Genomic DNA, 23887 nt, shown 5'->3' with positions numbered 1-23887 from the left:
CGGCTGTAAGACTGTTATTCTAAATGTTAGCATGCAAGTAAAGCGTCCGTACACATTATACTGTAGCACGTGTCATATCAAGGAGAGAGGAAAGAGAAATGCTAGCTTCCAGATTCACAGCACACAGGGAGTCTACCTGATGGGGACGTTTGCTGGTTTCCCGTCTGCCTCTGATGCGGCCGGGGGAATCTAAGGCGCCCGACTCGGCACGGAGAACAGAGCAGGTCAGGTGATGGAGGCTGGACTTTTACAGGCCGACGATTGAAGGTCTCCGGCCGATCAAAAGACGCGTTTGAGAGAGAGAAAGAGTTCTCGGTGGCTCTGAGAGCGTCTCAGGAAGACAGTATATTAAGAAACAAACGGACCGATATTTATTTGGAAAATGTAACTTAAAAGTATTTTTTACTAAAAGACGACTTTGTGTACAGAGATCAGGCTGTGCGGTCTGATGGTATTTACTTCATGCACAGTATACAGTATGCAGGCTCACCTTGAAATGCACATGCAAAGACACGCTCAGCGTGAGTAAACAGAAGGGATGCTGCTCTGCATGGAGCACTCTTCTGTATTTATTAGACTTCCTGTTGGTTGCAGGGGGCGGGCGGGGGGGCGCCACCCCCTGCTTCTGCATCCATTTAACTGTTCAGGGATATCAGCCTGGAGCAGCGGTCAGGTGTTCACCTTCACCTGAGACGCAGCAGCGTACAACGGCAATCAGACCAGAGAGCTGCAGAGCTCAGCAGCAGCATCTGAGAACAAAGTGCGCTTTGTTTGTTTTTTTTTTGTTAAATCAGGCACTGGATGCCCAAAGAGTCTTCAGATAAGAGGTCAGAAATGCTTTACAGTGGTGTATCCTGAATCATTAATAAAAAAAACCTGTTTGTATATTTGCTTGTTTGTCATCTTTTTTTCCTGCTTTTAGAGTTTTATGACATATTTGGGTCACTTTTTCAGGTTAGAATGCAAAACTGTCTGTGTCAAAAATGCCTTGCTAAAGTTTTAATACCCCTTGAAGCTTTTTTCACTGTCACAGTCCAATCCTGAACGTCACAAAGTAATGCACGCTTGTGCCGTTAAAGGGAAATGATGTGGTTTTCCAATTTTTTTTTTTTTTTTTTTTTTTTACAAATAAGAATCTGAAAAGTGCGGCAGGCATTTGTATTCAGCCCCCTTTTGGTCAGTACACGGCAAGGCAAATTTATTTATATAGCACATTTCAGTACAAGAACGACGCAAAGTGCTTTACATGATTAAAATATAGGAAAATACAACAAAATCAAGTAGGAATACAATGTAGAAACAAAATAGAACATGGGAAAATGGAGACTAAAAGCAAACATTAAAAACAATTACACTATAAGGTTGAACTAATGATGTTTCAGTAAAAGAACAGTTTAACTAGAACAGTCAAAGGCAATCCTAAACAAATGTGTTTTTAATCTTGATTTAAAAGAACTCAGGTTTTTGGCACTTTTACAGTTTTTTGGAAGTTTGTTCCAGATAAGCGGAGCATAGGAACTAAATGCTGCTTCTCCATGTTTAGTTCTGGTTCTAGGTATGTGGAGTAGGCTGGAGCCAGAAGACCTTAGTGGTCTGGAGGGTTGATACGCTGATAACAAGTCTGTGATGTATTTAGATGCTAAGCCATTCAGGGATTTATAGACTAACAGAAGGATTTTAAAGTCTATTCTCTGAGATACAGGGAGCCAGTGGAAGGACTTTAGAACTGGGGTGATGTTCTCTACTTTCTTTGTCTTAGTGAGGACGCGGGCAGCAGCGTTCTGGATCAGCTGCAGCTGTCTGATCCACTTTTTACGGTAGAACCAGCTTTCGTCTTATGGGGTTGACGCTGCCAGGTTTGGACATTTAGACATCAATGTTTTGTGAATACAGACACAAATGGCTCAAGATCCACCAGATTAAATTCAGGGCATCTGTGAACATCTGTTCTCAAGCCTTGCTACAGGTTCTCCATTAGAGTTAGGTCTGGACTCTGACTGGGCCATTCTGACTGATGAATATGCAGATGTGAACCATTCTGTCTGCAGCTCTGGCTCTATGTTAAAGGAGCTTGTCCTGCTGGAAGGAGACCCCCAGCGTTCTGCTGCATACATCTACCCATCAACTCTGACCTGCTTGTCCACCTCCTTCTTCACAATGGGGAATAGCTCTTAAGGCTGATGCAGTGTTCATTTTGAATGCAGGTGAAAAAGTATAAATTTGATCCTATCGTCTTTCTGCCAACAGAATCCTTGACACTTATCCATGAGAGCCAGTTTATGGGGCGTCCGGTTAATAGTGATTCTCCCACCTGAGGCGTCCATTGGTGCAGCGCCCCCAGAGTAACAGCGGGTCTCTTGGCTAGTTCTGATTATTACTGAACAGTTTGGCCATTCGGGTTCTGCTTTTAGACGGGGACTTAAACGGTTGCTCTACGACATGATGAGAGCTTCCAGCACTTCCTCCCTGACCTGTCCGCCATGTTCCTCGGTCTCCATGTTGTTGCTTCACTGATGTTCTCCAGCAAAGCTCCGAAGCCTTCACAGAACAGCTGCATTTCTACACAGAGACAATCACACGTTTGACTACATTTTCTAATTACATCACTCCTCAACGATGTTCATTGAACCTAATTTTATTTAGGTCTGTTGGAAACAGGGAGTTGAGTAAAAATGAACACCACACTTTGCAAAAAGCAAAACGAGAACCTTCTTTGTCACTTTGTGCACTCTGGAATTTCCCCACTGTGGGAAAATAAAAGTATTACTATTCTTTTGTGTTGCTTTATCACATAAAATAAGCAGATGTGTGTGGATGTAAGAAGATAAAACGTAAAAAAAAACAAACAAAAGAAAGGTTCAATACTTTTGCAGGGTCCTTTGCATGAGGCAGGTGTTACTGTAGGTCATTTAGATCTCACCGCTGCATCAATAATTGACACCCAGCGCTCTGACTGAGCCTCTCTGGGGAGATCTCCTTCACTTCTCTGCTTTTTGTGGCCGTCTCAGAGTCCATTATTGTACAATTTGGACCATCTCTCGCTTCACTGGTGGTCTCATTCAGCTGTACCGCACCCTGTTTGAGAGCTCTTCCAATTCCTTCATAAAACACAGTTAAAGAGGCCGTGCAGTGTAAAATATAAGGGTGGGAACAGGATATTTAGTACTTCCACTTTCAGGCAGTGAATTCTGCATTTGTTCGAAATGTAAACCTGAGGAATACAGAAAATGACAAACATCGACTCTGTTTAATCTGTGTTTGGTCTGAAGTCAGCTGAAGGAATTTTAGTTTAGAGTTCAAAACATATTTTGACGTTTGTTACAGTGAAGAAGTATGCTAAGGTTGCATGGAGTCTCTGGACCACGGAGTCCTACTGGACCAGCACGTAGCCACAGTGGACCGTCATTTCATATCGTCTTCGAAACTCAGTTTTCACTGGCGGTTAGCACATCCTGTTAGAAGTCAGATAATAATCTGTTCTAACCAGAAAAGGCAGAGAAACGGCGGGGCGAAGAATAGAGGGGCAGAGGGTTTTCTTTTTTCCTACAAGTTCTCCAGGAGCAGGATGGACGTCTGAGGATGATTCAGCTTGCTTTGATGGAAAATGAGTTCTCCATTACGGTGAATTTCCAGAAAACTAAAAACTAACAGGTCTCCAAGCGTAAAGATTTTGCTCCTTGTTCCAGTTTTCCAGCACAGCCTGGATCAAACGATCCGTCTGATGAGATCCTCACTCCTTACGTCTGGGTCATGGAGTTTTGAGACTGCTTCGCTGTTCGTTAGGCGACTTCCAGCTTGTGGCCACTGACAGAGGACCGATTAGATTATTTAAATGTATTCCTTTAGTTGTTTTAGCGCCACTTATTCTAACCTGAAGCTTAAATGTGGCTGTACAGACATACAGTCCTATCCAGGTAATTAGTTTTGCCCCAAATCATGGATGGATGGCCTGAAAGGTACATGGACATAGGCATGAGTTCTTTACACGCAGAATCTGTCTCAGAACACGGCCTTGATTCAGTCTGCTTGCCATTTCCTGTAGTGGATGATATTGTTGGCCAGAGGACAAAAGCGAGGAATGGAAACAGATAAAGTTGCTTGCTGTCCCGAGCAGCTGTCATTAACAGCACAAACACTCACGGGAAGAAACAGAGTCACAGATCCAACACCACGACACACCAAAACATCCCAGAGGCACAAAGAGGTAACGAGAGAAACTAGAATCTGGGGCCACCGTCAATGTCGCGTTCCTTTTCATGGATGAATAATTGATCCTTTCCATAATGTTGTGAAACAACCTCAGTGCCCCTCCAACGCCCCCTTCACTAGCTGCTTAAAGCTGGGCCTGACATGCCCTCTGCCTGTTAGTGACTGACCAATAGAGGGATGAGTAGCCATGACGGGTTAGCCGTACCTGTTACTCCTCTGAGCTGCTGATGGAGGTAGTCACAGAGCGGAGATGCAGGCTTATGTAAGGGTAAGCTTGGGTTCCAGAATCACAGCCATTATGTCTGCATTGTCACACTGCATGGCTGGCTTCAGTAGTTGACTTGCAAAGAGCTCATGTGACTTTAAGGAGGGACTCCTTCTGCAATTCCCTATAATCTTAAAAGGTCTACTACACTTGGTGAGTAGGGGTGAAGGGGGGGGGGGGGGCAGCAGAGGCAGCATTTTATTATGACCAGCACAGCTGCTGTCACATGTTACATTACATGTTTCATACATATTGCTTAAGTATTTGTTCACCTGCCTTGACTCTCATATGAACTCAGCTGACCTCCCATTCCTAACCTATGGGGTCCAGTAGGATGTTGCTCCACCTTTGCACCTGTAACAGCTTCAGCTCTTCAGGGAAGGCTGTCCACAAGGTTCTGGACTGTTTATGGGGATTTTTGACCATTTTTCTAGACGTGCATTAGTGAGGTCAGACACTGAGGTTGGATGGGTGGGCCTAGATCTCAATCTCCGCTCTATTTCAGCACAAAGGTTTTTTATCAGGCCAGGAGAGTCAAGGTTATCCACACTAAACTCTCTCCTCCATGTCTTCATGGATCTTGCTTTGAGCTCTGGTGCCGTCATGTAGGAGGGGCCGACTCCAAACTGCTCCCTCAGAGTTGGAAGCATTGAGTTGTCCAAAGTCTCTTGGTCTCCTGAGGCGTTCAGGGTTCCTCTCACTGGAACTAAGTGGTCGAGCCCAGCTCCTGACCCCACCACCAAAACGTTACACTTTGCACAATAGAGTCAGACAACACTGTTGTCTTGGCAACTGCCAAACCCAGAGTCGCCCATCAGATTTCCAGATGGAGAAACATGATTCTTCACTCGGTGAAGAGAAACGCGCCTCCACTGCTCCAGAGTCCAGTGGCGGCACGCTTTACACCACTGACGCTTTGCATTGAGCATGGTGGTGGCAGCATCATGCTGTGGGGCTGTTTAACTATTTATTACTACTACTACTGATTAAAAAATCTAAAACAGGTTGTTATGAAACACAACAAGGATTAGGTTTCTACTTTGTGAAGCAACTTCAGTTTTTAACAATCATCACTGTAACATGTTATACCCTAACCAGTAAAATATTTATACCTATAAAAAAATGCCCCCAGTATCACGACACAAACCTTTCATACTGCTGATGATCAGTCTTCTAAAGAGATTTAAAATCATTCAAGGTCCTTCATAATAAGGCTATTAGTCCTCAAAGCAGCTTTCCAGGGTTTCACTGATCTTGCAACCTTCAATGCATGAATTAAAGATTGATGAATGTGAGTAAAGGCCACCAGCAAAGTCTTTAGAAAACAAATATTTAAAAATGTTACCTCCCTAATTCAGTAATTACACTTCCATTATTGTCCTGTGAAAGAAAGGACACTAAAACAGCCCCCATAGACATGTATGACTGAATAAAAGCTTTTTTTTGTATTTGTCTAGCTGTTATTGACATTGCAGTGCAACAACTTATTTAATATCTATTGATAACAAAGATGGCAGCGAAGGATAGTGGTTGCAGTTGAAATATGTTAATTTTACGGACTACATTTGCTTTTCTTAAAACTGGTCCGATTTTCCTAAATAGATTTCTTTGGCACGAAGAAGAGAAAAGGCGGAGTTGATGTGCACGTCTCACTTCTTCTGACTGAGACGACGGGAGGACGATTCCTCACCTTTCAGGCTCCACCAGTGCCATCGCCATATACCCGTGTGGGCTCCTCTGACTCAATTAGCCGCAACGTCGTGGGGGGAAGCTCTCATTGTGAAATGTCCAGAAACGTTTAACCCGTCAAGCCGTGGAAGAGATCCACATGCAGCGGGAGAATGAGATGGCTCCTGCTGACGGCCTGCTGTGGTTGGCTGAGGACTCTCCCTCAGAAATCATCTGTGTCATCCTAATACTCTCCTTCTCCCAACACAGAGTGACCATATGTCAATATTTACCGAGGGATCAGCTGGGCTCTGGCATGCAGTCAGACGACAAACACACTCAGTTTCTCTGCTGCATGTCGTGTTTGTGTTGTTTTCTAAGTGGAAAGCCCTTCTTAGCACACAGCGTGGCTACAAGCTTAGAGACTCCACTTCGTTTGTTTGTTGAGGACCTTTCCGTTTCTTGAGGATGCGTTTGGCCACCTCAGCGCTCCCTTCTGCTTAGCGCTGTTATTTAGAGACTAGCCGCACAGCTAGAGACAGCTGTTTGTTGTTGTGATGTTGGCTGATGCAGCGGGGACAGCGTATCACTTGACTCCAGCAGTGTAGAGCAGAAGTATGTCAGGGCCTGAACGGCCTCGGAGCAGGCCGTGATAAGCTGATTAAAGTGTCAGGGCAGATGGGAGCTCTGTGTTTTTGGTGTGTGTGTGTGTGTGTGTGTGTGTGTGTGTGTGTGTGTGTAAATCTTTTTTGTGAGACTGAGTGTCTATCCCATGGGAAAACAAAACTGGGTTGTCTGTGTTATCTTAACGTGTTGATGCAGAGCACTGCGTTGCTTCCGTTATCTCCTCCGGCCCATCATCCTTTTTCCTCTCTCTGTCTCTATCTGACCATCTCGATACATGCAGACTCGCTGTGGCTTTAGGAGGAATCCCATTCCCCTCTAATCACAAGATGCTGAGGGCACCGCTCAGTTCTACCGAGAAGTTGTTGAAATCCCAAAACTAGACACCCTTTTCATAAAGCAAAATCTTCATAAATACAGTGCCGTGAAAAATCTGCGCCCTTCCACATTTCTTGGGTTTTTGCCATTTTTTCCACCCTTACACGTTTTATATCAAAACAAAATGTAACATCGGACAAAGATAGAGTAAAAATAAAGAGCAGATTTGAAATCCCCTTTATCACGATAAAAAAGGCGTTGATAAAGGCCTATCTGCCTCTAACTTAAACCAACCCTAAATCTAAGAACTGGTTGTACCACAAAACTCACCAGTACAATACAGTAGTTGCCACATCATGACTAATGGGAGGTGGTATGAATAATTTTGGAAGGCACTGAATGCAACATAGGGATTAGGTACTATATTACAAGGTGATACTTGCCCATGGAGGGAAAAAATAACCTGTGCCATAAATCAGTAATGAATACTGATCAGTATTTCTTCATTAATAATAGCTGATGATCTCAGTGCAGAATAACATTCCACTCCTCCATAAGCATTAAATGCATGGTACATGGATAGCATTCAAGGACCTGAACCCTAAAAAACAATATCTTTAGGCATCCCCACCCTCAGGTTTCTCATTTATTCATTAAATCCGTTTTTACACCCAACAGCGTTTTCGTATGAATTATTGAAATCATTCCAACAACACGGACAATGAAGGAAAAATGATCTGAAAAGATAATATGGGGTATCATGTGTGTAAGTGGGCCTCTCTTTATGTCAACGGGAAAGCGTAAACAGACTGCGTGAGACAGATTTCCCAATGTTTTGTTGACAGACTGTCAGCAGACTGATGATTAGTCCCGTGTTTCCCCACAGAATGAATGATGCGAGGCAGCACAGCGTGCCACTACATGAGAAAAACAATGTGACATCACACCTGTGCTTGAAAAAGGTCCACTTTGACAAAGTGGACCTTTTTCGAAATGTGGACGTACATATGGACCTCAGCAGTAGGCAACCATTACATAAAACACACAAGAAGTACTGATAGACGACAGTGCCGTATATGAAACACACACACACATATCAACTTAGATAGGGAGACAACTTTCTGTAGCTGTGGACAAACCCTCACTAACATCTGATGACATCAGATTATGAACAAAATACGAGACTTTGCAGGATGCCTAGTTTCTGTGGCTACAGTTGTCACATACAGTGCATTGAAGTATTCATAAATGTCTTTTTTCTTCTCCATATTTTGTCACACTACAAACACAAACTTTATGTAATTCATTCCTGTGAAAATGGAAGGAAACTGACATCCGTTTTCCATCCGTCTTCAGATCTTGGATCATTTTAGTCGTTTGTATCACACTTCTCATCATGCTATATCAACACCCACTACCTAACAATCTGATGGACATGAATTAGCTTTGCAGAAATTCTGCCATAAATAGGTTTAGTGCAAATCAAGAGTCTAATTTCTGTTGCTAATTTTCAGGATGACTCAGAGCGAAACACCTAAACACTCACATGCAGTGAAAGACACACAGGACGCCTTTGAAGGGTTTCCCCTCATTAAGAAGAATACGGTTTTTAGTCATCAGATTTAAATTTGGTTAAGGAATATGGAAAGTTATTTTGCCAGAGACTCATACTGGTCACATGTTGTACTTTTTTTGTATGAGCTTTTTCTGTTGCTCTGCTGCTGGTAATCCTTCCCCTGTGGCATTTTCATGATTCATGCATGGTGGAGTCACAGTGTGTCTTGCCAGAGGTTGGACTGACCTGAAGGGCTCAGACTCAGCCAAGCACCATGTAAACAGATCTGCTGGACTTTGACATGACAACAGACCCAGTTGAACACACCGAGCAGACATGCCCCGCAGGCCGCTCTTGGATCCTTTACAGTCCCTGGCTCTCTTATAGATTCTCTTTCATTGTGTAGCCGCTGACACGAGGTGAAGAAGAGCAGTCAAACTAAGCTCTCTGTAGGTAAACACCCTCCAAGTAAAAACACAAAGAAAGACACAACCACTACATTTATTGCAGACAAACTGAAGAACGGATATGTTTGAAGTGGAATCTAACTGCCCATCTGCAGCCAAAACGACATTTTTGGCCGGCAGCTCTACAGCAGCAATCAGTGGAAACATGGAGTTTACCCACAGCTAAAGGCTGCCAAAGAACACTGGCTGGTGTCAGCCAGGGAGAAATGAAAGAGACTTGGGCACTGAAAGTGTAATGTTTACCTAACCCCTTGTCTGACAGAAAAAAAAAAAATTAAAATAGCATCTCGACATCCTGCTGCTTTTATAACGTTCAGGTTTTCTGTAACATTGTGCTAGCTAGGCTACAACCGAACTGCCAAGACAAACATTTAATTTAATTTAAGTATTTTTTTGTGTCCTGTCTGGCAATGTGGCAATAAGTGGCACATTCACATGTTCCCACCCTAGTGCCCCTCTGAACATTCCTACCACAAAAAAAGGGGACGCAGTACACACACTCACACTCACCACACACATCCATTATTCCCAGGTCCAGTCACCAGCATCCCATGGGAACCCTCCCAGGAAGCCAGCTCCTCCACTGACTCCAACAGGCAACCCCGTTCTCCGAAAACCCATCCGAAGAGGGAGGCTCCGCTAGCTGCACCACCGTAGTCCCTGGGGCCAGAGATAGGCGGCAGGGACCGAGAGCCTCCCCGCAAACCAAGACCAGTCCAGCACCGAGAGACGGCCAGTTTTGCATTGTATTACATTGAAATGACTGTCGTCATTTCAGCTTTTAACTTTTTGCTCTCTCTCTTTTTCTTCATAGTAGGTACACCTGGTCTGGCGTTCTGTTAACTGTGACATCATCCAGAGAAGACGGCTCACCCGCTATTACCATCTAATGTAGAACAGATTACTGGATCAATGTGTGCTTCTGTGCTTTTTTGTCTCTCTTATTGTGTCTCTGCTCTGTCTTCTGTAAACCCCAGTCGGTCGAGGCAGATGACCGTTCATACTGAGCCTGGTTCTGCTGGAGGTTTTTCCTTCCCGTTAATGGGGAGTTTTTCTTTCCACTGTCGCTTCATGCTTGCTCAGTATGAGGGATTGCAGCAAAGCCATGGACAATGCAGACGACTCTCCCTGTGGCTCTACGCTTCTCCAGGAGTGAATGCTGCTTGTCGGGACTTTGATGCAATCAACTGGTTCCCTTATATAGGAAATTTTTGACCAATCTGTATAATCTGACCCAATCTGTATAATCTGATTGAACTTGACTTTGTAAAGTGCCTTGAGATGACATGTTTCATGACTTGGCGCTATATAAATAAAATTGAACCAGGACGAGACAAATAGCCGGACATGGAGCCATCCAAGCATCACACCGAAGGAAAGAAAGATTAAATTAAACCCACCCCAACACTAACGTTCAAACAACTCCGACACAAAGATTTTTACCTCATAGCATCTAGTTCGCCCTGCAGAAAACATCAAGGTCTGTGGTTCAGTTTGCTAAAGTGAAGGAAATTCAGATTTACATGGCTAAAAGTGACCCATACAGAACAGAGCGTTGCTAAGTATGACTAATACCTTTAAAGTGTGATTATTGTTTTTTTTTTAATTTACATCGGTGTTTTCAGCTCCTAAATATTTCTCAGAGGGTTTTAATTGTTGGCCATGAGCCATGTGTTGAGAACACTGAAAGGTTTCTGGATCATTCAGCAGCGGGAAGCCGTTCACAACGAGGACCAGGATGAACTGGATTGGGCAGATGCTAGACATATTCTGCGTTCCACCAGAACTCGTAGAACGCTTGTAACATCTGGCACGACTGCTAAAGAGAGTTCACCAAACACGCAGACTGATGACGGGTCAGGTCAAACCAGTAAATCCCACCAAGCCAGCATTGGAAACTTCATCTCATGTTTTAATTGCACTATATGAGTAAATCACAGAATTATGTCCCATGCCTGTTTATAGACTTTGTGGAGCGTTAAATGTGTAAAACTGCAGATTTATCTGTTATCTGTGTGTATGCTGTGCTTACATGTTAAATCATTTAGTGAAGTGCAGCATTATAAAGTGAAAGTGACAGACTTGTGTGGAATTTAATCAAAGGAATAACTTTAAACAGGAAATGAAATAGATTAACAACAGTTTAAGTTCTGCAGATGGTCATTATCCCTGTCACGCTTTGCTTCAACCTCCAGGTTGGAGGCCATCAGGGCTTATGGTAGTTATGGTAGTTATGGTAGTTATGGTAGTTAAGGAGCGGTGCTAGTTCAAAGCGAAGGAGCAGCTCTAGCAAGGCTAGCAGCCTCTAGCTGGAGGTGAAGGGCCTCTGTGTATCTACCAGGAATGTCCTCCTCTAGCTCAAAGCTGAGGGATCTTCAGTGTCATTTAACGGCTTTAAACATACGAGGCTGAGCCGGAACACTCCCTCTGTTATAATTTGAGGGAAAAGTCCGCCTGACTGGATGAAAATGCCTGACTGGATGGAACCTGTTAGAAGTACCGTATCCTGCGTGAGGTGAACCAAAGGCAACAAATCCAACTGAAATGTCCTTCTTTTTGCCACCCTCATTATATTTACTATTAATTTTCCCTTCTGTCAAGCCTTACAACCCTCTCTAACATCAGTGACTCAGATATTGAATGCGCAGAAACCCTATTTTCACTGAAATTTTGCACTTGACTGAAATCCTTCTGTTTTTTTTTTAAATACATTGAACATATCTTGCTCTGACTGCAGTTGGGACAGCCTGCTGACTGAGGACCGGGCAGCTTGGGGTGCTTTTGGACGGAGGAGGGACCAGTGGCTCCAAAAGAACAACACTTTTATGGAGACAAAAAAAAAAAAAGAACAAAGGTGTCTTTGCACATGCATGACTTTAGAACAAACAATTGATCTTTTCATTTCTGCAGTGACATCTGAGGATCCAAATTAATCTACTAGAATCCATCCATCCATTTTCCAACACATCTATCCCTATTAGGGTCATGAGGGGTGCTGGTGCCTATCTCCAGCTGTCAATGGGCGAGAGGCGGGGTACAACCTGGACAGGTCACCAGTCTATCACAGTCTACTAGAGTCCATCTTTTGTATATTGTACAGAAATAGCATGCTTCTCTGTATTTGTTTAAAAGAATGAGTCTGATGCTGCTTCTCAACATTGAAAGCAGTCAGTTAACGGGATTTGGGCAGCTGAGCTGTATGCCTCTTGGAGGGATCCTTTTTTACCAAGTTTTCTGGACATATCATTCTGGGATGGAGCAACCAGGAACAACGCTGTGTTTCTCTTCTGGCCGGGGAAGGCTTTGGGATCCCAACTGAGGAGCAGTAGAGGTTTGCTGGGGATAGGGATTTCTGGGTGGCTCTCCTGTATGGGGTAAGATAACCGTCAGTATAAATATAAGTCAAATTTAAGATATGTATTTGTTTCTTGTTGTCATCTGATACAGACCTGTGACATCAGATGTTTTGTCTGTGAGAATACATGTTTAGAAGGATGCAGTGATACAAGTATAAATCACAGGTTTCTGAGTATGAATCTACAACCCCTGATGAAGCTGTTTTACACTCCTTAGCAGTCGGTGGCAGTAATGCACCTGAAAGTTGTTTACCAACTGCCTTTAATCAAGAAGAACAGGAAAAAAGAGGAAAACAAAACTTGCATTCTCATAAATGAAGCATCTAATGTCACATGCTATTACCGCCACCAACTAGTAAGGAGTGTTGTAATTGTATTGTTACAAAGTTGTAACTTTGTAACTTGTAACTTCTAAACAACTTCTAAACATGTATTCTCACAGATACAGAAACATCTGATGTCGACAACAAGGAATAAATGCAAATCTTAATTTATTCACATTCATCGACTCACATTTACAAATTCAAACACCTACACATACATTTATATTGACCATTATCTTATCCCATACGCCTGGACCTGTTAACCCTGTAACCCAATCACAGATAATGGGAAATTAATTCATGGATGGATGGATATTTAAAAAAATATCCTGACATAAAGTGGAAAAATAATGTGTTTCATCAAATTTAAGACCTTGGAGATTTGTCTGCTGTGGATAATATATTGATTGCTCACAAACTATTAACAGATCCCCTCCTTTAAACTTCTGCTTTTAAGTCAAGTTCCTCTAAATTAAACCTGGCAGTTTTACTTCCAATAAGCTTTTTGCTTTGCATGATTGTATTGCCCATGTCACACACACATGCAAAAAAAAAACAAAACACAGCAGCTGAACCTGTTGCCGTCAATTCTGCTGCTCTGTCACACTGTTGGGTCCAGTTTGTTCAGAATCTGGTTCCTCTTTTCAGATTTGCTTCCAGTTTATGCAGATGGATATGTTTAATGTGTGCATGGACTACCTCTTACCTATTTATTTATTTACCTATTTTTACCTATTTTTCCAGAGAACACAAGGTAAATATAACGTGTTTTCTTTTCTACAGAATATGATAAGATGTCTTCATCCTTGGTTACGTTTTTGCAGCAAACCTGAATGATTCCGTGAGCCTGGAGAGATTTTTGGGTCCAGAATAATTTTTTCCCCTCTATCATGGCTGTTAAATATCTTATATAATATGCTCACCCTAAGGCAGGCGTTACCAACATGGTGGCTGTGGGCACCAGGTAGCCCCCAAGGACCACATGTGGTGCCCAAGCCTGTCACAAAAATAGCGCAACCCTCCAGTGTGCTGCATTTAAAATATTATTTTATTGAAATGCTCTGACTTTTTAATCATACTTGCATTTAAATAGATTTTAAATGATAAATGCATTAACATATGTTTATACTACATAAAGTCAAGGTGAGCTCTGCCTCTTCTAGTTCAAAGGTCAGTACAGGTAGCCCTTTGTATGACACAGCACCAATGAAGTAGCTCTCAACTTCTTAAAGGTTGGTGATCCCTGCACTGAGTTAATTAAATCAAGATTAGACTGAGTGAAACTGTACAAGCAAACACTTTCTATAGCTGCTGCCCCAGCATGCCATGCATGTTTGTGTCTTATAGCTCTTGTAGGATGTTCCCCCTGTTTTGCAAAGTACAGAAAAGTTTCCCTGGAGTCCAGTACGACTCAAGGGGGACTTCAGTGGCAGAACATTGTGCCTGAATGAACATAATCTGGATCAATAACTCAAAGAGCTTCAGCAGAGGAGCAACATGAGTCCGATAAATTTGACGAATACAGTATATAAAACCAGGAGTTCTCAATAAAAAGTCATGAGCGGTTGTTCAGGGTTTTTTGGGGGCTATGCGTATAAAAACTAAAGTACTGCAGGAGGGCCTTTCATGAAGATTAGTGGCCCCCAAACACTTGGAGCTGATTTGGAACCTTTGAAATTCAGTGTTTCCTTGTGTACTTGCTGACAGAAAATGGAACATAACCTAAAATAGCGTACATGTTTGGGATCAGAACATGGATCATACATGAATTTAACTCCAACCATCCCGTGCAGGATTAATGTTTAATGCTTCTCTCGGTAATCACCTAAATCAGCGTAAACATCACGAAACGCTGTTTTCAATGTTGAGGCAGATCACGGGTGGTTACAGCTGGAATAATCTGTGGGATTTTTTTGGTCCGAAGCTGGGTTCTTCTAGCTAAATCTGCAAAGCAAAGCGCTTCATCCTACTCCTCATGTGTCCCTAGAGTCATTATTGCTCTGTGTGTGTGTGTGTGTGTGTGTGTGTGTGTGTGTGTGTGTGTGTGTGTGTGTGTGTGTGTGTGTGCGTGCCAGTTGTCTTTCAGTAGACCGTTGGGCCGCAGCTGGCACTTAGGGATTCAATAAAACCGTCATCAGCAGCTGTCATCTGAACTGAACTATGGGAAAATAATTCAGAATGACAACATCCTGCCAAGTGCAGCGTGTTTACGCCAGTGACGGCGTGGCGCTATAGAAGCACTACACTTACAAATGTTTAAGCGGATGAAAAACACAAACCGTTGCTCACATACGTCACTCTGGACTAACAGGCAGGATTCCTCAGAATAAACAGGACCTCCTTTTCATTCATCTAGTGAAATCAACAGGCTTTTAGCTGCTATTCTCTGCTAATGACTCACGTTTGGTGGAAAAAACTTCTTTATGCTCACCAAGACTGTGCCTCTCTCCAGCACTCATCGGGTGAAAGGCAGGATGCACCCAGGACAGGTCACCAGTCCGTCACAAGACAATCAATCATGCAAACACCTAAAGACAATAGAGAGAGACCAATTAACCTGACAGTCATGTTTTCAAACGCATGCAGAAAGAAACCCCAAACCAGGATTTGAACTCAGGACCTTTTTACAACATGGCAACAGTGCAACCAACTGTACCATTGTGACCCAATGTGGTTTAGTAAAAACAATTCTGCCAGGAGGAACGGGCCAAAGTCCCTCCACAGAGAACAGAGAATATTAAATATTACAATGCTTGATGGGAGTTGTTGCCACCAATGAATGAAACAGCCAGTTAATAGATTCAGAAGCCCAAAAACTTTTTCACATCTGCGTTTTGGCGTCTTTAGGATGAAGAATGTCTCGTCTTTTTGACAGTAACATTCGGGATTTATTCTTTGACAAAAAAAAACAAAAAAAAACAAAAAAAAAAAACATTCACTTTATGAGCTGCCCAGTCCAAGCCCTAAGAAAAACAAACGTATGAAGAAAGAAAACCAAAATCAGTGCTACTTTATCATGCCCTCAAGCCTGCTTTGTTCATGTAGCTGGATACCACTATAGTATAGGTAATGGAAAAGATTTACTAGAACATATGCTATAGATACTATAGTATCTGTCCATACCACAGTATATTATATTAGAACTTATAAATCAACTAGATGTTATTAGGAAGCACTAAGTTATTTTCCTACTAATGGTTCTTGGGTGTTAAATGAGGGCTAAATACTATATTATGTATTAATGAACTAGTAAAATGTTTAGTTGTTGCATTTAAGTTTTTCTCTTTTTGGCGCTGCACTCTCTTAAGGATTTATTGTTTAAGTTTAACACAAATGTTCTCCTGAATGTCGTGCGCCCTCTCAGATAAGGCTCTTCGCTGCAGAGTTCCTGAAGCACGCAGGGAAAGATTAAGAAGCGCATCAAACACTGTCAGAGCTGCAGCTTCCTGTCACATACAAACTATGTATAAATAATGCGTCGCGTCTAATCTGTGCAAGATGAGATAACGCTGCAGCGACTAAGGCAGTGGCACGTCCGAGTTTTCTCAGGAATCATTTTCACCAAATAACAACGTTTCAGGCTTAGAAAGAGCTTAAAAGGAGCCGTCGGGTCAATTTGTCATGGTTATTTTATTCTATTTTACCAGGCAGCCTCATTTCCAACGTCTGATGCAGCCTCCTCCTGCAGGAAGACCTTTGCTAAATTATAATAGATCCATGAGAGCCTAAAATATGGGAAACAGCATCAAAGTGTTGATGTCGAGGTTACTGTCTGGTGTTGTTTTTCATCTCTTTGCTCATCTTACCGAGGCCCAGTCCAGCTGCAAGCCTCCATTAATATTTCCCTGTTTTTGTTGAACAGATTTGTCGTTTGTGCAGTAGCGTGCATATATGTACGTGCACGTTTGCAACGTGATCAGTGCAGCACAGATGCATCAGCTGCACGGAGCGTATGCCCCGTCGCTCCGGTGAATGCCCTCATTGCATTTGTGGGCATTGCTATGTCCAGGGGTGTTTGCATGTGGACTCTAGATCCTTCTTTATTATTATTCATTCAGGAGTGCAATATGTTTTTTGAAGTAATGAAGTTCACATGCACGGTTATAATGTGCTACCATGCTGACATCTTCGATTGCAATCTGTACTATCATGTTAGAGGAACAGTTCAGATTTTGTACAAAGTAGACGGCGGTCAGAGTAATTGTAGTGTGGACAAATTCTCATTGGTGGGTCACTGTAACAGCTGCTCACAGTTAAATAAAAATTCACAAAATGTCATTAGATTTATAACATATTATGCGTACCATTGGATTATTAATATACAAACCAATGCATTTAATTCCTGCAGCTTTCCCAATGTTCTATATATTGGATGCTGACCTCTGGGCTTCTTAGAGACCTCCTACTTTTTAATCTAATTCTAGATTCAGGAGGCATTTCTGTTGTATTTCTGACTAAGAACTAAAAAATACAAATGAAACATCTCTGTGCAAACAGTACACAACGTTAACGTTGAGTTTGTTTGGCGAAGAAGCATTTCCATAATTCAGTATGAGTCCCATTTCCCAACACAGACTGCTACACTAAGTCTGTGCAGCAGCAAATGGCTGCACACATACATAACCCTGGATGTCAGCGGCCCAGTTTTAGCCCAGACATCTGTGGGCAGAACACCTGTGGTTTAGACGTACAGTACTTAAACCAAACTCAGTGGAAGAATCACGTCTGCAAGTCATTTAGAGTTATGCTTGGCACAAATGTTTGTTATTGCTGAGCAGAATTACTGCTATCATAAGTACTGTAAAGCTAACCTATTAGATTTTCTGTCATTGCCTCTATTATCTCCATTATCTCTATTTCTTTGGCAACTTGTCTAACTTCCTGCAAAAAAACCCCCCAAAAGGCTGAAGCTATCTTGTTGGTAATCAGACTGAAACCAAAGATGAAGTGAGTTTTGCTTCACAGGAGCTTTCTGTGTGCCTGAGCTTGCCTGTGGACGTAGTTATCATTTGACAGGAGTAAGACTCAGAAGAGAGGGAGCCTTCCCTCAGCAAGCAGCAATAACTACACTAATAAGCCGAATGCTCAGGGAAGCCCATCTCTCACGTGTCCATGCCCTCCTGGACTAAATCACAATTTCTTTTTAAATTCCTTAAAGTCACAAGTCAAAAATCCCTTTGCCTCTGCTATTCAACCTTAAGTAATGTTTATCAGCTGGGTCGGACTTCAGTGAGACCCTACTGAGGCGCCGAGGTTTTGAGGCCCATAAACTGTCAATATTTAAAAGGAACAACATTTTGGGGAAAAAAAGTCTTTTAAAGGACACTGTTTTCATTTGACAGTGATAATAATTTAATTTGTGGTGTAATAAATTAGACAACAGATATGCAACTACTCTAAAATGACGATACTATAGCTTCACCCAAACACCTATCCTCAAGATGAAGGCACAAGTTTTATGCCTCTTTTCTTGTTAGTGTCAAAAACAGGTCTGCCATAGTTACTGTAATACTTTGTGTCTTTTCTTTTGTTCGAATTGTTTCTTTCAAGCTGTTTCCAAAATGGAAACAGCCTCTGCCCTACTGCCAGCTATCAGTGTTTTGCGCTCTATCGCTATTAGGCATTGCTGTGTGACATTAACGCTTTAAAGAAGGAAAAGTAAAGAATAATGGTAAAGAATAAAAAAGAATAAAAAAGTAAACAAATCATTATAAATAAATAAATAAAAAAAAACAAATGCAAATAATGTTTGTATTGTCTTTAAGGATAAAACAATCCACTGGAATAAATGTCTGGATCACAGATCAGCCTGAACTAGTAATGAAATAAGGTCCAGCTTCTCTTTGCCTGCACAGGTATGAGTAATGACAGAAGAGAGTCTGATCTAATTTTGTCTTACTTTATTAAAATGTGGGCAATAAGAGGAAGATTTTGCCTCAGCCATGGCAAAACAACAATAAGGACCTCGAAGAACAAAACCTTTTGCCCGCAGTGAAATCATTTTTATACATTGGTTATTGGATAGTAACGCTACTCTGATTCCACTCTTACTTCTTCCACTTTATCAACTGCTGCCGTGGCAGCAAAGCAGAAAGCCTGCCTTCTCCAAAACGTTTCCATTGGACCGTCATCAGGACTTTATGGTGGCCACTCCAACCCATTGACTTTGTTGTGCTTACTTTTTGTTTTGTAGTTTTATAGATTCGTTGATAGCTGCTGGTGAGATGTTCCTTCAATATTTCCACATAATTCCCGAATTGGCTTGAAATCCCCACCTGCTACTTTCCTCAAGATGGATTTATTTTTTGAAGTGAATCCCTCCCTCCTCCAATTTTTTCTTCCATCAGACCGCGGGACACATCTGCGGAAATGAACCTTTTTGTCCTTGTGTGTATTTTCAAACTGGCATCTTGCTTTCTGAGTGGCCTTTAATCCCAAATTGGTGCAGAACTTGTTTCACTGCAGTAAATGACACTCGCTTGGACTAAAATTGAGCGTCAGTTCTTTTTCTGACATCTTAACCGATTTCTTTCCTTTTGCCAATCGTGTCTCACAAGGAAGTGTTTGAGTTCTAGCTTAAATAGATGGTAGTGTGAACTAAAGTCGTTAACACAGCTCACTGACATTCACATTAGTGTATTGCATGATTTAACCATCTTTCCCTTTCTTATTTAATCCTATGAAAGAGATTCCAGGAAGTCTGATCAGGCTGTCCTAAAGGTCAACATGGTGGTTTGTGAAGAACGGGAAACAGGTTTTTCTGGATCTGGAAAAATTAATCCATGCGTTTATATTTAGTAGAATTGATTATAGCAAAGGTGTTTTCACAGGTCTGCCTAAAAAGTGGATCAGACAGCTGCAGCTGATCCAGAACGCTGCTGCCCGCGTCCTCACCAAGACTAAGAAAGTAGAGCACATAACCCCAGTTCTAAAGTCCTTCCACTGGCTCCCTGTATCTCAGAGAACAGACTTTAAAATCCTTCTGTTAGTTTATAAATCACTAAATGGCTTAGCACCTAAATACATCACAGACTTGTTATCAGTGCATCAACCCTCCAGACCACTAAGGTCTTCTGGCTCCAGCCTGCTCTGCAGAACCAGAACCAGAACCAGACACGGAGAAGCAGCATTTAGTTCCTATGCTCCACTTATCTGGAACAAACTTCCAGAAAACTGTAAAAGTGCAGAAAGCCTGAGATCCTTTAAATCAAGATTAAAAACACATTTGTTTAGAATTGCCTTTGACTGTTCTAGTTAAACAGTTTTACTTACTAATGTTCTTATTTTTGTTTCTACATTCTATCCCTACTTGCTTTTATTCTATTTTCTATCTACATTTTTTTAGTACTTGCTTTTATTTTGCTATATTTTAATCATGTAAAGCACTTGGTATTGTCTTTGTACTGAATTGTGCTATATAAATAAATTTGCCTTGCCTTTTTATCTGACGCTTGCATAAAAGCAGCCAACATCTGTCCTAACAGCATTGACTAAACATTTAGGGTAAAGGAATTACCTAGTAGGTTTAGTGTGTTAGAAATTTCCTTGTAAAATGTTAGAATCCCTCCAAATGTCCAGTTATTAAAGCTATCCCCCACACTTTGATAAACTGTTCCTGAACTGATGATGAGTTTATCAATGAGACTAATATTTGAGCTCCAGCCACAGCCATTTTCTTTGGTCTAAATGAAGAACCGATCAAAAATTTGAAACATGAGAAAACGACTTAAGCCGTGAATCTTTGCAGCTTCTTATGTGCGGCAAATCATATTAATTTGCCACAGATGAGATTCTGGCAAGCTTTGAGAGAAAGAGTAAACAACTGTGTGGAGCATAAAATCTATATATATTTTAATATTAAGGTTTAAAAACTGGTATGGTTAAGCGATAGTGTATTGCTTCCCCCCTCACCGTTTGGTAATTGAGCGATTTCTCCTCCTGCGGCTCTGTAATGGGCTTGTCATGCTGAGCTGCTCAGTGCATCTTCAAAAGGCACCAACTCTCTGTGGCTCTGAGGCGAGAGCTGTAAACTAGGTCGCCGGAATGAGCCCGGGATTTTTGCAAGACTGGATTCAGATTTTTGCGTGCACGAGGGGCAAAAATAGTGCATTATTAAAGTGTGTTGCTTCAGACCTGAGTGAACGCTTCAGATGTTATTTATTTGCAAGGCAGAATTGAAATGTAAAAGTGTTACAAATGCAATAGGGAAAGTAAAATATTGAGGAGGGGCAGTTCTACTTTTTTGGAGGGGGACAAACATTTAAAACTGAGATAATACAGATAAGATGGGTATCCTTGAAAAGAGGACTCCACTTTTACCAAATTGAGGTCTTCTTTTCCCAAAAGGTGTCACACCATCCAACTCCCCTTTCTCTGTTCTGACGGTGGGTGAGTCTGTGAGTGTACGGGTGTTCAGCGCTGGTGGGACGGAAGGGGTCTTGCACATGAAGATAATAGCCTAGCTGAGAGCCAGACCTGGGAAGCTTTTAGATTTGATGAGGTGAGACCCCGTGAGGGATTTAATGTCTTCCTGTCAATCAGAGAACGTGGGATACAGCTGCATGTCCCTCGCAGTGGTGGTGTGCCACTGCGAGGTTCTGTGTTGGTGTGTGGCACCCCAGGGACCGTTGTTCGGCTGCCATAATTCAGCCATTACCACTCCGTTCTGCCTGCCTCACTCATGAAATATGTAAACACAGACTCTGTAAGCAGTTTTGTTGTAACGTGGGCACTTTGTGTGAAGGCGTGCGGGAGCTATGGACGTGTTCCTGTATGCACGAACGTGCTCAGCCTGTCTGTTCGTTCATGGATTTGAAGAAAGACTGGGGATAAATTATGGAGACAGCGGCTTTCAGAAGAGGAGCAGATGTAGCAGCAGCTGATGAACTCAGTTTAGGTTGAGTATTTCTGACCTGAGCTGAGTATTTAGAACAAATGTAAAAGTAAAAGCTGTAAAAAGTTTACAATTAAAAGGGAATAATTATTAAATGAGGAACATATATCAACAAGATCACCAAAGGCATTCAAGCTTCCTGAACCTTTTCATATTTCTCAGTTGCAATCTAGTTTGAGATTTTATGTGACCTGTCATGCATCCTGTGCATCACTATATGACGAGAGGGGCATCAGTATCTGACACGCAGGGGGCTTCGACCAAGCGTCAGTATTTGACTAGTTGGGAGTGAGAATGCTCTGCCTCCAGAGTTACCATGGGCTTCTTAGCTGCTGTCTTACCGTTAGCCGTGGTTAAATGGACCACAGTCTGCTTTCCTTGTTTAGGCCACATCCCTTGGGCAAGTGTAAACGCTAATAGGAATTCTGTTGTGGAAAGCATGGCTTTTGGTTTGCTTGCCAGTGAAGTTACGTGATGTTTGCTGGCAGCGGGGAAAGAAACGGGTTGCTCGGCCAACCAAAGAGAGGAAGTGACCGTTTTGTGTGATCCACAGTCATGTATTGTTGATCATCTGAAAACGTTTAAATCCTTGCAGTACTCCATTCAGGTTCGATGTACCCCCAACAGCACCTCCCTCGGCTCTCAGTTGCCTGTTTGTCTACCGCTGTGTTTGTCTCAGAGCAACATGCTGGATAGCTCGCTGCCAGGGCTGCTGCTCTGACTGGCCAGCCTCTTGATAGCGCCCCAAACTACCAGCTGTTTTTACTCCAAGACACGTTCCAGGTGGTTTAATCTGCTTTAGTGCGGTGGGAAAGTTTCTTTAAACTTCTTACTGTGCAGCAGTAACTTATTTTCAACCAGTGTATTGAATAGGTCAGCAATGGAAGCCTTAGTAAAAAAAAAAAACAGTGGCTGACTTGGACAACTTCCCTCTTCCTATAAGCAAATGATGTCAGAATTTGTGGTTGTTACCACAGACGTAGATAAATAAGTAACATTCTAAGCAACTAGTAGTCAAATATACCAGAGAAAGTAATCTCTTTCTTTTCTCTACAAAAAAAAAAAATAAACCTCATGCTGTTTTTACATACATACCAAATATCTCTACACGCAACCATAGAGAAATAAAGATGATTAGGATTTCGTTTGTGATAAAACCAATAAAACTGTTAGGACAGGCAAAGTCATTACCCCAACCTGAAGGAACCTGTTTTCACAGTTCTGTGTAAGACCCATCCAGTGGTGCGCTAAATGAATTAGAAACAACTTCGCGGTTAAGCCGTTGAGCTTCTACAGAAGCCCTGAAGTGCCATAAATGTGACAATGTCAACAAGTATGTCTTCGATGTATTTGGTACCAAGCTACTGCTAATAGCTGATAGCTATGGTCCAAAAAAATGGTTTTTGGTGACCTGCAGACTCATCTGATGAAGTGAGACGGAGACGAAGACAAGCAGGACAGAGTAGCTGCTGGACTACACTGCTCTGTTTCTAACATAACGGCAAAATAAACCTCACTGTTATATTGAATTAACTTACCTGTCCAGCGGAAAACCTGCAACCTCTGCATTCGTTTTGAATTATTGCTCCCTCATGAATGATCTCCACTCCACCTTGTAAAAGCTGCACCAATGTAGCTTCTCATTTTCTCCCAGTTGTTTTCTTGGTTACTTTCTCTTCCCTCTTGCTGGGTAGAGAGTATGGACGGTCTTCCATTTTAACAGAAAATGGCAAATACAATGATCTACGATCATTTTTGCTTGTTTTATACTCCTCCTTCACAGGCAGCACGTAGACAGATAGGGAAAAAGTGTATAGATAACAGGTTTACTGTAATCAAAAGTGGCGACACAACATGATGTCTTCCATTGGCAGTGTAGCACTGAAACCTACATAATTATAAACTACTCATTTTAAGCTATGAGAATGCTTTCCTTATTGATGCGATTGTTATTAGACTTTGGCAGAATATACAGCGTCAATTCATCTTGGGAATGACATATACAAGTCCTGCACAGTGGTCAGAGGGATTTTAAGCCATTCTTCTTGCAGGATAGTGGCCAGGTCACGACGTGATGCTGGTGGAGGAAAATGTTTCCTGACTCGCTCCTCCAAAACACCCTAAAGTGGCTCAATAATATTTAGATCTGGTGACTGTGCAGGCCATGGGAGATGTTCAACTTCTCTTTCATGTTCATCAAACCAATCTT

The sequence above is a fragment of the Fundulus heteroclitus genome, chromosome 1, assembly GCF_011125445.2.
Source record: "Fundulus heteroclitus isolate FHET01 chromosome 1, MU-UCD_Fhet_4.1, whole genome shotgun sequence".
Classification (NCBI taxonomy): Eukaryota; Metazoa; Chordata; class Actinopteri; order Cyprinodontiformes; family Fundulidae; genus Fundulus; species Fundulus heteroclitus.
This window is presented reverse-complemented; position numbering follows the sequence as displayed.